The sequence below is a fragment of the Tupaia chinensis genome, unplaced genomic scaffold, assembly GCF_000334495.1.
Source record: "Tupaia chinensis unplaced genomic scaffold, TupChi_1.0 Scaffold000527_1, whole genome shotgun sequence".
NCBI classification, from domain to species: Eukaryota; Metazoa; Chordata; class Mammalia; order Scandentia; family Tupaiidae; genus Tupaia; species Tupaia belangeri.
In genome coordinates, this window is record NW_006160040.1 from 838,910 (window position 1) to 854,539 (window position 15,630).

The window sequence follows — 15,630 nt, forward strand, 5'->3', positions numbered from 1 at the left end:
TTCTCACTTTCCCTCTCTCTCTTTCTCTCTCACTCTGTCCATCTCTGGTCAAATTAAAATAAATAAATAAATAAATAAAATTAAATGGGATAATTAAAAAAAAAAGACTAAATAGTACTTCATTGTGTATACAGGGAGACTTGGAAAAGTTCATGGAGAAATGGAATTTAAGTATGAGCTTATTTTGCTGCAAAGATATTTTGAAATTCGCACTGTTTTCACAGTACACATTTCCCATGAACTTTTTGAAGACCTTCCCCTGCCCCCGTATATACCACATTTTTTAACCTTTCATACACTGATGAACATGGAAGTTGTTTCCTTATGTTGCCTTGTGAGTAATACTGCAGTGGACACGGAAGCACAGAGATCTCTTCAACATAAGTAATTTCAAGGTCTTCGATATATACCCAGACGTGGATTTATTGGATCATATGGTAATTCTTTTCTTTTTTTTTTTTTTTTTTGAAGACCTCCCATACTGTTGTCCAAACAGGATGTACTAATTTGCATTCCCAACACAGGGTATAAGGTGTACTGAAAATTATAAAACAGAGGCAGAAGATGCGTGATTTTGCCAGAAAGAGTTATGATAGGAATTGCATTGAATCTGCAGATCACTTTGGGTAGTACAGACACTTTAACAACATTAATTCTTTTAATACATAAATACAGAATAACATTGCATTTATTTGTGTTATTTTCAATTTCTTTCATCAATGTTTTATAGTTTTGAGTATATTCTTCCAATTCCTGGACTAAATGACCTCCTGAGTTAAAAATTTTTTTTAATTTAATTTTTTAAAAGATTTTAGCCATTGGGTGTGTGCACTTGCCAGAGAGTAAGACGGTGAAAGGGAAAATAAATCCTGCGCCTCCTCCCCCTCCCAGGGGGGATGGCCATCCCTTTCTCCTCCATTCTCCTCTAGAGATGTTTGGCATGCACACATATGAGCCCAGTGAATATCAAGCTGCCAGGTCCAGGACTTGAACTGCCACTGGCCATGTGGGAGTCTAATGCTGTAACTACTACGCCAATTGCTGTCCCCCACCCCCTTTAAATTGAAAGCTATGGAATCTTAGTTTCTCAGTTAATTGTTACTGTAAAACATGACTGATTTTCATGTGTTGATTTTGTATTTGGCAACTTTACAAACTAGTTTTTCAGGACTAATAGTTTTTAGGATTGTTTTATGTAAAAGCTCTTGTCATGAGTACAAAAAGACAATTTCACTTTTTCCTTTCCTATTTGTTTGTTTCAAATCCACTACTTCTTCAATTTTGTGGTAGCGTCCTAACAATAGGACACAGGCGTCAGATACAAATTTTATTCCTTTGGTCTCAGTGATTGGTTAAGGGGTAAACTATAACCTAAGATGGACTAATCGGAATAAAATTTGGAGCTCCTTTGGAAATGCTGGGTTAAAGATGTTTTCTTTTTCAAGGTTGATTTAAATCTAGAAGAACATAGTCTACGGATCTGTGGTCAGTTTCTTGCAGCCACGTGTGACATTGCAATCCAGCCAACTCCAGGGAAATGGAGTCTTGACCTGGAGAATGCAATGTCAGTTCCTGGTGATATTGTTGGAATCCCGAATCAAGTCTAACCAGGACTGTTTAGTTACATAAGCCAATCTTTAGTACTTTTGAGTTTTTTTTTTTTTTAATCATTTGCAACTGAATGAATATTCATTATTATAATCATGCAGAAAGTTCGGATATTGTCTAAATTCAATGGTTTAATGCTGTTTGTGGAAGGGTAGTACTTGGATGGGTACCATGTCCTCAGAGATAAGCACCTTCTAGGATTCTCAGAAACCTGGAAGGTAGGAAACTTGCTGTTGTCAGCAAGCCTAAAAATATAAAAACGATTTTATGTTCCTGGAAATGTTTTATTTGTATGTAAATACCTAGTTGGCTTCTGTGGAAAAATGACTAAAATTTAAATATTTGGTTCTATTTGTTCAAGCAGGTCCCATCTTTTTAAGTCAGCAGTATGGGATATAAAAGGATTAAATGGGGGCAGGCCATGGTGTGTTGTTTGGGACAGCTGGATCCCACATACTGACTGGGTGGTTCTGGTCTTGGACTCGGCAACTTGAGAGACACATGTACATAGGTGCCCAGAATCCTGAAAGGAAGGAGAAATGGAAGAGGAGGGATTTGGCGTAACCATGCCTAATGGGAGGGGGGTATGCTTTCTCTCACTCTCTCTTTCTTTCTCTGTCTCTCTCTAGTAAACACATCCACCTTCTGGAAAATTTTTGAAAAAGTTTTAAATCCATTTCTGCTGCAAAATTCAGGTGGGGAAAAATAAGTATACATTAATATCTACCTATGGATATTTCTGTCAGGGTTAAAATATAGTATTTAGACAAATATTGAGTTTTCAGAATAATGTTATATAGAATTTTAATCTATTTTCTTATTATTTCCTACTGAATATTGGATTAACTTTAACTTTTAACAACAAAGATATGATCTGATAGTTTTTTGTATTTTACTGGAAGAACTGGAAATTTTGAACTTTTTAATTATCTTTAATTGAGAGGTTTATTTTGCCTTTCTTCTGAAGGTAGATGACAGTGACCCTCTGAAACAAATCTATAGTACTGTTGCAAAAAAAAAAAAAAAAAACCCAAAAAACCAAAAAAACAATTCTAAAACTTAAGGTGACTTAAAAACCAAACATAACTGGGGCCAGTAAGTAGCATCGTGGTTAAGGTGCTACACTCTCACATGCTGAATAGTGGTTTGAGCCCTGGACCTGGTGACTTGAAAATCACTCTGGGCACCTGTTCATGAGTGCCCATAATCCTCTCTCTGGTGAGTGCATATGTGCTTTTTGGCAAAAAACCTTTAAAAAAGAAAAACAAATGTAATTGAGGGATTTAAAAATAATTATATTATTTCATTTTATTTAGTATTACCATTTTTAAAATTTGACCAGCAAGAGAGAAAAGAAAAGTGAGAAAGCAAGCCACCAGAAGCAGGACTTTAACTGTGGTCAGCATATGGAAGTCTGGTGCATCAACCACTACACCACCTGCCAGCCCCAGGAATTTTTTTTTTTAAGGTTTTTGTCAGAGGGCCCATGTGCTTGTTGGAGAGAGACAGAGAGAGAGACACAGAGAGGAAAAATGAAAAATAGCCACCCCTCCACCCCTGAGGGGATGATAGCCATGCCCCAATTTCTTTTCCTCCATTCTCTCAGGATTTTAGGCATGCATGCAAACATGCCTGGTGTGATTTTCGGGGACTTGAGCCATGGTCAGCCATGTGGGAGTCCAGCACCTTAACAACCATGCACCTGCTACTCCCTGAAGGAACATTTATATAATAGTGATATGATAAAAAATGCTTTTAGGAGGTGGAGGTGGCATGGTGGTTAAGGTGCTGGATCCTAGGTGGCCAAATCACCAGTTTGAGTCCTTGCCCCAGTAGCCTGATAAACAGGCTAACTTTTAGTGCATGCGTGCCCAATGTGCTGAGAGGAACTCTCTGTCTCTCTCTGAGCACACACACCCTATGGCAAAACATAAAAAAAAATGTTTTTAGACATTGATAAATACATCAACATATATCTATATATTATTAATACTATATGGATATATCTATTATTAACTTTTCTAAAAATTAAAATTGATATAGCAATATAGTGATATCTACATATCCATTGTTAACATAGTTAATGTTGGTGAGGAAATTGTTTATTTAAAATTTCTTTCCTTTATTCATGCCTACCTCCTACATACCTTCTTTGCCTATTATCTTTTGTTCTGAAGTTTCTTTCATATTTTGTTCTCTTTTTATTCTTTTTTTTTTTTTGGAGAGGTTTTTGCTATAGAGTGCGTGCACTTGCTAAAAAGCGAGAAATCATCCCCCAGGGGAGATGGCCATGCCACAATCCCTTCTCCTCCATTCTGCTCTCGGGATCTTGGGCACGCACGTGCACACGCCTGGCATGAGTTTAAGCCACCAGGTCCGGGACTTGAACTGCGGTCGGCTACATGCAAGTTCACCGACATAGCTATTACACTAACTGCTAGTCCCATCATTCTCTTTTTATCCTACTAATTTATTAACTTGGAACATATGAACTTGCCATTTTTATAAGCCAAAGATTGTTGAACATTTTAATAACTTCTTATCATTTAATGTGATACTACTTACTTTTTAAGAAAAATTTCATAACTTTAAATACATGTCAACTCCCAGGTTCTTCTTCTTGCCATATTTATAAATGTGTCTAACATTTTTTTCTTTATGATAGAGAAAGAGGGAGAGAAGTATTTTTGATAAGAATTTGCCCTATTGCAATCCTCCTGACCCCGTCTCCCAATCAGCTAGGATAATAGGCAAATGCCACTATACCTAACACATTTAGGTTGGCCTGGAAAATGAACCAGGAGCTCTCTTGTGGTCTCTAGGCCCCCAGGTGGTGGTTCTATGTGTGTGCCATCGTGGTCAGACTGTTAATGGATTTCATTTTTATCTGTATTACAAAAGGACTCTCTTGTTTTTCAGGGTAGGAAACAAAACAAAAAACAAGTCGGTCGTCTGACCTCTCCTTCCAAAAAAAAAAAAAAAAGCATAGTGCCTCAGAATGTGACCTTATATGGAAATAGGGTCTTTATGGGGTAATCAGCTTAAAGCTAGGGCCTTGGTCCATTATGACTGGAATCATTATGAAAGGGGAAATTTGGACATGAGATAAACACAGAGGGAAGAGGGCCTTGTAGCTGGAGAAAAGGGTCTGCAACAGAGAAGTGCCAGGGATTGCTGGCAAAAACCACCAGAAGCTGGGAGGGGCAAGGAGGTGTTGTTCTTTAGAGCTGTCCAACAGGACACCATACTGACAACACCACAACTTCAAATCTCAAGACCCCCAAACAGTGAGAGAATAAATTTCTGTTGTCTTAGACACCTAGTTTTTGGTACTTGCTGTGGCAGCCCTATGAAATGAATACGCATATACTTCACAAAAGTGTATCAGATCCCTCACTAAAGACTGACATTATTGAGTAATACCTTTTCCATCTGGAGAAATTGAAGGAAGAAAAATAGATAATAGAAAATGTTCACATGTTCAGTCCTCACAGAAAAATCTTTGTAATGTTATTTAAAGAAATATTATGTATAGTTGCAATGGCTATTTACCGTTTTTGGGAAAACTTTATTCATATTTATGTTATGTATCCTGTTAAAAATAGGACACTAATTTCATATAGATTTTAATCCATTATACATTTAAGTGATTCTCAATGCATAAAGGATATTGTGGTAATGAAAAAAGGATTATTTAAAAACTTTCGTTAGAAAGGGCCAGCCGGTGGTGTGGTGGGTGACATGACTGGATCCCACATGGCAAACTCTGTAGGTTGAGTCTGGACCTAGTGCCTTGAGAAACATGCCAGGTGCATGTGCAAGCATGTTCGAAATCCCAACAGGAAGGAGAAATGGAGAAGGGATTGTGAAATGGACATTCCCCATGGCAGGGTACTTTCTCACTTTCAAAACCTCTTTCACTCTCTCTCTCTCACTTTCTCTGTTTCTCCAGACAGTGTACACACCCTCTGGAAAAGAAAAAAATAAAATTGAAAAAATTTTAAGATGGGGCCAGTCAGTGCTGTGGCAGTTAGGTTGCTGAATTCCACACAGTCAGCCGTGCAGTTTGAGTCCCAGACCTGGCAGCTTGGAAAACATACTGGGCGTATGTGTGTGTGTGTGTGTGTGTGTGTGCCCCAAATCTGAGAGAATAGATGAGAAGGGATTATGGTGTGGTCATCCTCCCTGAGGGGTGTTTTCTCACTTTCCCTCTCTCTGTTGCGCTCTGTCTCTTAGGTGTTGCATGCATCCTATAACATATTTAAACGTAGTGATAAATAATAATAGTAAATTAAGACAGGGCTAATCATATTAGGATTCTTCTGCCTTAGCCTCCTAGCTGGAACCACAGACATTCACTACCATCCCTTGCTCTTTTATACACAGAGTCTTGCTTTGCTTTCTAGGGCAGCCTTGAACTCACCATCCTCCTGCCTCAGCCTCCCCAAGTTGCTGGGATTATAGGTTCATTCCACCAAGTCTAGTCCTTAGTTAGGCCAGGAATCAAACCCTGGCCTTACAGGTGGTCCTAGACTGAAGAACAGTGTGCCTCCACAGTTGGACCCAGTAAAAAAAAATCACTAAGAAAACTTCTTGCATCACCGTAAATCTAGAGCCTAGTTTTAGGTTGCCTAAAAGCATCAAACTTTATGTTTTAGTGGAAATCCAGATAGCTTATAACTACATATATTTCCTATTACCCAAGTAAATGTCTATAATTACTCAAATTACACTTGCCTAGGACAAAAACCTCAGTAAGGAGCAATTTTATGTGGATTCAAAATAATAAATACTGTGACATTTTAAATGGAAGTCTGACAGATTTTTGAGATAAATATGATTGAACACACTTGTCTGCCTTTCTCTCTTTTATCTTGCTTATACTGCAACTCTACTTTAAAGACAACAATATCACTACAGACACAAAATCACCTCTCTCCTGTCTGTTCTCTTACTCTTTTCTTTCAAGCGTTCACATCATCATCATTATTATTTTTAAATTAATGCCAGTGTCAACATTTTGGCATCCTCCCCAAGTATACAGCAAAAATGCATCAATGAAAACTTACTTTTAAAAAATATGAAGTCTGAGGGTCAGTTAATAACGGCATATTCATTTAAAAATAGATACAAGGGAGTACAGACAGGAGGCCAGCATTCTAAAACTGGAATCTTGCCATTAGCCAACATAACCGTTCTCTCCATACCTGCTGTGGTCTTGACATAGAGACTCACTCAGGCCAAGAGATACTCATTCATGGAGGAGCAACCTGCCCTTCTGCTTTGTTTATGCCTTGTTTAAACCGATACTTTGTTTTCTTTGCACGTTTGAATTGATTTGCTAAAAGTTCTCTATTGATTAAAAAAAGTAAGGTATGATTCAGAATTTCTTTGAAGCCTGCGGGAGTGGTTCATAATTAGCTTTTATTTTCTTTCACCCAGGATTTCGTGCAAGTTGCAAGAAAGGAGACTTAACTAATTCTAAGAAATATTAATTCTATTAATATTTACTGATTCTAATAAAATTAAAATTATTTAAATAAATACGTGTGTATTCAATCATATGTATTTAAAAAGTCTGTCAGATTTCCATTTAAAATGTCACAGTATTTTATTTTGAATCCATAAACGTAGCTTCTTACTGAGACTTTTGTCCTAGGCAAATGTAACTTGAGTAGTTATAGACATTTACTTGTCTAATGATTTTATTAGAATTAATTCCAATAAAATACAAAGATATATTTTTAAACATGAATAAAAGAGATAGCAGTATTATCTATTGGGTTGTTGGAAAAGTCGTGATATATTTTTTTGTATAGAAAAATGTGAAAAACATGCATTGCGACTTTTATAATGACCCAATATATACTCTTCTTTTTCTGTGTACTTGATCCAAATATATTTTTGTCTGAAGGGAAGTTCCAAAGGCCAATTTTTTTAAAGTAATTATTTTATTTAACATTATTTATTTATTTAAAAAATTTACCGGGGTGGGGGAGAGAGAGACAGAGAGAGAGAGAGAGAGGGAGAGAGAAAGTGAGAAAGTAAGCTGCCAGGTCCAGGACTTGAACTGTGGTCAGCCACGTCGGAGCCCAGCACCCTTAACCATCATGCCACCTGCTGGCCCCCAACTATGTTTGTTTATAAGGTGATGTCATATTAATAAAACCAGTAACACATAAAAAGTCAGTTTATTTAAAACTTGTCAATAACTCAGCCTTGGTTTGTAAGCAGGAAAAGTTGCCAATTATACAAAAAAACAAAAACAAAAAAACCAGTAATACTCCCAAGGTGTACTTTTGTCACTGAGAAATTAAAATTAAGGCCTCGCCTTGGTGGCACAATAGTCTGGCACCACTGTGCAGAGCTGGGCAATATGGGAGGCCTGGTTTCAGATCCCAGGCCACCCTGAACAGGTCTGGTGCTAGGTACACTTGGAATCCTAGCTAACTGGGAGGCTGGACAGGAAGATTGCAATGGTGAGACCCTGTCAGAAATATTTATTTTTCTCCCTCCTGCTGTCTCTCTTTTTTTCATTAAAAAAAGAAAGAAAATAAAAGAAATGGAAAAAGAATATTTTATTCAACACATCTTGCTGTCATCCCAGTAAAAAGTTGTTTGAAAATGCATATAAAGTTAAACTAATTAGGAAGGAATTAATTAAGAGTAAAGAAGACAGTAAAAAGCAAATGTTTGCATAGCCTCATTATCCTTGTGTCAATCATCTATTTTACAAATTTGCATTGTTACTTTAAACATTTCAGACCACTTCTTTAGTCATTAGCATTCATATCATTTAGCCCTCCAATTTCATCAGAGTGTGCTAAGATTATACAATAAGATTAAGCAGAATACATACCAAAAGGACCAGTAATTTGAAATGCTTTCCAAAATCTGTGAGAACTTGGTATTGGGCTCTCAGTGGAGATGGGAACATAATTACAGGTAATTGAGACTTGACTGAGTTCTTGCACTCTCCCGCTTATGTTTTAGTACATGTTGATCTAATTCCGTGAAATGAGAGAAAGTCTTCAACCTGTCTGGCTGCTTCTGCTTTATTTTATGGTTGGATATTCACAGGCTAAAATAGAGAGGAGCTGATGTTATTTAATGAAGTCTAGACTTGCTAACTGAAGTGCAATTCAGCATGCACTTTGGTGGTGGTATGGCTCTCCTCCAAAACACCATGCATGATTTGACCTTACTATTTTCACCTGAATGTCTCAATCTGTGAGTATTAATACTCGCTTAAAATGTGAGTATTGACGTAAGGGAAATACACATTTTCTCCCACCCCCACCTCCTTTGTATGCGTATGCATTGTAATTCCCTCTGGGTTAACCTGGCCTCATACTGGACCTTGACAATGCCTGAGGCAATACTAATACTTCTGTATCAGAATACAGAATGTGTAAGTAATCTTTTATATCTAGTGTGCTTGCCTGCTCAGAAAGCAGGCATGAAAAACTTTATGTGAAGCTTCGCTCATCCTTCTTTAAACTGACTCGTGGGTTTGCTATCACCTGGGAAGTCTTGTATGCCTTGTGTGTGCTGCTCTTTGACACCCCTCAGTCAGATGAATGGCCTCATTTTCACTAACTTTCACTTTGATATACGTACTTTTGGGAGCTTTTCCTCTTCTCTTCCTTTTTAAAATTGGACATGTCAAGCATGCCCCAACTGCTTTAGCATTGCCTATCTGTCTGGTGAAGGAGTGTGGAAATTTCTCATTTAAACAGCACCTCCAAGAGTTTTTAATGATGTGGTGCTGAAAGGCGGTTGGCCCACGTCCAAGTCTGGGGTTTCACTGCTCAGGCAGGAAGGTCAATTTGGTCCTAAGGGAAATTAGAAAAAATACTCTACTTTGCAAAAGAAAAATTACAAATTCAGATGTAATATTTAAAATGCTTCCTTTTTAATTTCTAAGTAACTGCTTTTACTAGTCAGTAAACTCCCAATGGTTCAAGTTATTAGCTCAAGACATTTTGCTTTAGTTTAGACAAAAACCCTCTAACTGGCCTACTTTCATTTTCATTTGGTTGAACAGTTTGTGGTTATAATATTTGAAAACGTATTTTTAAAATGGTCTTGGTGAGGGAGGAAAAAAAAAACCAAGCCAAAAAATGTCAGAGCTCAATTTCTGAAAACCTTTTCCTGAAAGCCCTCTAATTAGAGGTTCCAATAAAGATGCAAAGACTTACACCAATCGCTTAAGTTCCTCACAGTCTCAGAAGCTACCTTCTGATGCAGGTAAGTTTTGCATTATTTCTCAGATTAGCTACACGTCTTGTATCTCATGAGTTTTAAACAGTTTTCCTATCTGAGCTGGAAAGAACAGGGAGTTAACAGTTTGAAGGAAAACTGTAGTGACACTGGGCCACATGCCATCTGACAAAGGGATTACTTATAGGTGATGTGTGTTCTCTAGTTATCCCGCTAACTCCCTTTGTACGATTAACCGTCTGGTTGGGAGGTGAAGGCTAGGACAGATAGATTAATATAACAGCTTTTCTTCACAACGTAGTCATTTGTTAAGTAAATCTGGGGGAAAACTGATGCCATAAAAGAAGTTCGATAGCATCACCATGGCATTATCACCCTTGTTATCCTTGAACGCCAGAGACTTAATGATCTTCAAATAAATAGTATTTAAACAAACCCCCTTTCTGATGAAATGAAGGACTGGAGGGCTTATTTAATAACCACCACAAACAGTAGGGGATGTGATATGAAAACTTTTTTCCTGACTTCATTTTCCTAACCGTCAAATGTGCTGAATAAGCCTTCGAGTGCTGAGGTTAAAAACATTATTTTCTATTTCCTACTGCGTCATCTATTGCAAAACAAAGCAAAACAGAAGAAGACAATTGCTACTGCTTTTGGATTTTTGAGCGTAGATCATCTTATTTGTCTGATGCGTACCAAACGAAGCTGGTGAACAGAAGTAAACCATCTCCGAGCTGCTCAGAACAACATGTACATGCTGAGGTTTGAGCAGGCCGTCCTTAAACAGTCAGAGTGCAACATGCAACGGGAAGCTCTTGTAACTCTTTGTCCAGAGAGTCATTGCGTGAAAAATGAGAAGGCAATTCTTGGCTTCATGACATATTGAAATATTTTGATATCAGCAACGTTTTTTGATATTGTGGTCAGAGAGAAGCAGATGTGGTGTGGCTTCTTCAAGAATAGCTTTTCGTGAAGTCTGAGATCACTCTGAGGGGCGCCCATTACAATGTGACTGTTTGTTTTCCCTTTATGTGCAGGTTCCTGTATAGCTATGTTCCTTATTCTTTTTTGGGGGGATTATGAGCTCCTTTGAGAACCTGATAAAAGGTATAAAAATCCAGAAACATGCACACACACACACACACACACACACACACACGTTGCATATTTTGCAAGGGAGTTTCAGGGAGTCTATAAAACCTTCCACGGGCCCCTGTTGCACATACAGATGACACTTTGCTGGACTGATGAATTCATCTTGCGTTTTCATAACCTTTCCAGGCTGCTTGCATTTTATTGGTATTTTTTGGCAAGAAGGCTGGGGTCTTTAAAAAAAAATCCATATAGATGAGATTCCATGAAATAAAGAGGTAACAAATAAAGAAACAAAATAAAAACACCCAACAACTCCTAAGATTCAATTCCTTTAGGAAAATCTATGTCATAACTCATGCTTCATGGCCTTTCTACTCCAGTCGTATTTGGTGGGATTCGAATCCTTTCCTTTTCTTGCTGCCTCTTCATATTCTTCTACTTTCCGTCTTACCAACTCCAACACAGGCATGTTCTTCTCTGTTCCGTTCTGCACCATTTGGCGATATTGCTAATCTGCCTTATTTTTGCTATGGTACTATTTTAATTTGTGCAACCGGGCCTTTTTTTTCCTATTAATGTATATGATTTTGTGTCAGAGGATATACTCTCCCTTTTTCTCAGAAAGATGTCTTACAAAAATATGCTTTCAAGAAGAATAAGTTCTGAACTCAAGAAATATTTTCCTTTCTCAAGTTAGTGCTCTGCATTGACTCATTTCAAATACAAGAGATTGTACATGTTTTCAGCAGAACCAATTTGCCCTTTACCCCTGTAAAGAGCAAAGTACAAGCCAGTTTCACACCTTTCTGTTCTTTTAGCACCTTACCCTCCTCTCCACATTCCAAAATGAGTAGTAGCTATTAGATCTTACAGGGCTCTTTGCCTGTGGGAAGACCAGTGATCATTTCACATTTAAATGGTGTATCTTTAAGTGCAGTTTTCCAGTCTTCCACTAGTTGGGGCTCTACACAAAGGAAAGAAAACTAAGGGGCTCCTGCAGAATTATTTAGTAACAAAATACACTATACACACATCTCTAAACTGTTCCTGAAAATAAGTTTTAAAATTTTATTTTGATCCCAATATACCAACCATAAGGTTGTATTATATTGCCAGATCAATTACTTTTTCTCTGCTGACCTTGATCAGAAAATTCTGAACCAAGATTCCTACTTTTGGCATAATTTGCAGAAATCTAGATCATGCAAAGCATAGTTAAGGAAATAAAAATTACAAAGTGTATAAATGGAACTTCTGGCATGCAAGTAGTACCATCTTCTGCGTGAGATTTTTCTAGAACAAGAGTGTCTATTCATTTTTTAACCTCACAGCACAAAGTCTTGCCCAAAATAGGACTTCAGTGAATGTTGTTAGTCTTGAGAGTCTTTCCGGTCCTTAGAATTTGCTTTCTGCAGCAGCCCAAGGACCAGAGTTTGGACAAGATTATCCAATGCCAGTTCTATTGGAAAACTTGGGAATCTGCCTTGGTCTCTGCTGATGTCTGGCTCGCTCTTCCTCAGCTTTACTTATTTGTGTCAGGTTGAAAGATTACCTGAATAGTCACAAATAATCAAGGTCTCCTGGTGCTTTGCTTACACTTGGGTTTTGTTTTAAGTTGTTTATCCTGCCTCTCTCCACCTGCCCGGAGATCTTTGGCAAATCTGATAAACAATGCCTTTTTCTTGCTCAAGGCAGAAAGTCCACTTGAATACAATGGAAGGCCAGGCTTGGCTGAAAATGCTGGCTGCAGGTGTTCTCTGCATTGTGGTCATCTAAACCAGATGCTGGGAGCTGGAGCACCTGCTTCCCTTCTCTGTGTGCACTCTGGAGAAGTCATTCCTGGTTGGACTAGGCCAAAGGAGTGGGCAACGTGCATGATACGCTTCCTACAGCATCCTTCCGACAGATAAAACAAGTTGCCCTAGAAACAGATTGACAAAGTCCCCCTTGAAGTCCTCAAACACACCCAGTATGATTTGCTCTTCTCTCTCTTGCCCTTCCCTGATCTGACAACACCATTCCCTCAACACACACATACACACACAGCTGGCAACAGAGCCTACTTTAAGCAGACACTCGAGACAACTTCATTTTTCTCTGGATTTTATTGTTAAGAAAGAAAAGACTGGCCATTCACAAGAAGGTGATGATTTTTATGGTTCTGGTAACAATGAGACAAATACCAAAAGTTTTACACAACCTCAGATGTTATGAACATTTCTATAGGTGTCATAAATCTCTGAACTATCTAGAAAGAACATTAAATCTTCCATCTTGAATGTTGAACATTAAATAAGAAATCAGGGAGAAATTGGTCCTATGGGGAGGAGACTATGATATACTCTGGTAAGGAGGTTGGTTCTGTTTTTTTTTTTTTAATGATTCTCAGTTATGCTATTTCAGTTCTAAATATCGTGAATTGACTATAGGCATGTGCATGAGCATTTAGACCTGTTAATAGTATACCTGGGGTCCAGCAGGTGGCATAGTGGTTAAGTTGCTGGATTGCCACACGACAGACTGCGGTTTGAATTCTGGACCCAGTGGTTTGAAAAAATCACATGTGCATGAGCACCCAAAATCCTAGGAGGAGAATGGAGGAGAAGGGATTGCAGTGTGGCTATCCTCTCTGGAGAGTGATTTCTCACTTTCCCTCTCACTGTCTTTCTCTGGAGCACATGTGTCCTATGGCAAACAATCTTAAAAAAAAAAAAAAGTATACCTCTTCTGTCCTGCTGTATTTGAATTTCCAATTTCATTGTTTCTTTTTATCAAAACTGCTCTTCTAGGACAGAGTTAATATTTTGCACTTGCGCACAGGGATATGTTTTCTCTGTATACTTTTGTATTGTATTTCTAAAGGTCAATTGAGAAAGCTTTTGCCTCAGGAATTAAAGGTCAGACCCTGCTTTGCAGTGGAGGTTTCCAGGCATGGCCTAGACCTTAGCCCTTCTCAGTGCCATTATCTCCTTCCTCTAAGAGAAACCTGTTGTCTGTGAGTATCTAATATCAGAGGTAGAGGAAGCCTTGTAGTTAAGAGCCCCCTTTACTCCCTGTAGTTCTGTAATATATGAATACATTCTTGTTGCTACATGCCCAGATTAAGTCTACATTCAAAAGGAGGGAAGTCACTTGAAAGGAGGGACCTGGGATAGGTTTGTAAGCATAAGAGGGTAAGAGGGGTCATAATGTGGGACCAGAGTGACAAATCAAAAGAAACTAGTGGATCCACTTGAATCAAGGGATGCACGGTATTGGGTGAAATTTCTTTGAAATCAGTGAAAGAACTCACAGTATGTTTTTTGTTTTTTTTTTTTTTGGAGAGATTTTCACTGTAGGGCGTGTGCGCTCGCCAGATAGACAGAGAGACATAGAGATAGAAAACGAGAAATCACCTCCCAGGGGGGATGGTCACGCCGCAATCCCTTCTCCTCCATTCTCCTCTCGGGATCTTGGGCACGCACGCACACGCGCCCAGCGTGAGTTTTAAGCCACCGGGTCCGGGACACGAACCGCGGTTGACTACGTGGGAGTCCAGCGACATAGCCATTACGCTAACTGCTGGTTCCCACTCACAGTATGTTTTTTAAAAGGAAATATGACAAAGGCTACTATTCTTTTATACTCCATGTCACATTCTGCTTGGGTAAAGGCTCATTAAAAGATATGCCGAGGGGCCAGGAGGTAGCACAGTGGGAAAGGTCCTGGGTTCATGTCCTGGGATTTCCCTGAGCACACCGGGTTTGCTTGCAGCCCATGATCTGGGCTAACTGAGACTGGAGGTGGATCTGAACATGGAGACCTTGTTCTCTTCATCCCTTTCTGTCTCTGCCCTTCTCTTATGGAAAAAAAGGAATGAACTTAAAGAAAAAAAGAAGTCTCTAGAGTAGCAAAATGAGAGAATAGTTCTGGTGGTGAGAAAGGGAGCTACACACTCCAGTCTGTGGATGTGTTGTGTAGTGGTGCTCAGAACACACTTGAAGTAGCTAATGGGGTGCAGGGGATTGCTTAGATGGAGATGAATAGAAGACTGGAGATTACAACCCAAGATAAACAATACATCTTTTATTTAATATCAGTGGAACTGTTTTCACTTATCTGCACAACTCTTTCTTTTGTGCCTCTTAATTTGTCCTTGAAGTTCTGTATCTAATCATTAGTTGAGCAACCAATAATTCTCCTTGAGTCCCCCACCCCTTTTTACAACCAACTTTAATCTTTCGACTCAGTGAAAAACATGTTTCCCCTATCATAACTGGTTTAACAAAAAATTCTCTTTCAAGTTTAGATTACTTAGATACAATGGCTTTCCTGCAGCTTCATGCTGGAGAAAGGAATTTACATTAGAAAAGAGAGATTTATGATAGCATTGAATTTCCATTTGAATACCGAGAGTTAATAACATGCATATGTTTTTTTTTATTATTATTATTTTAAGGTTTAAGCTATGCCATAGGCAAAGGGAAAGCTGGAAATTGTGGGGCTGGTGGGGCTCAATGAATCATTTTATCTGGATTTCATTCACAAACAGCAGCTCACTGCTCGGGAAAGGACCTGTACGTCTCCCCAGATCGGAACTGGAGTAAGTGCCAGGATTTCCTGATTTGTTTACATTTCTCAAAAAACTTTTTTCCCCTGGACCAGGACAGAATTAGACTTCCTTTTCCACTTTTGGCTTCTTCCAGGCTATTCTTGCTCAAG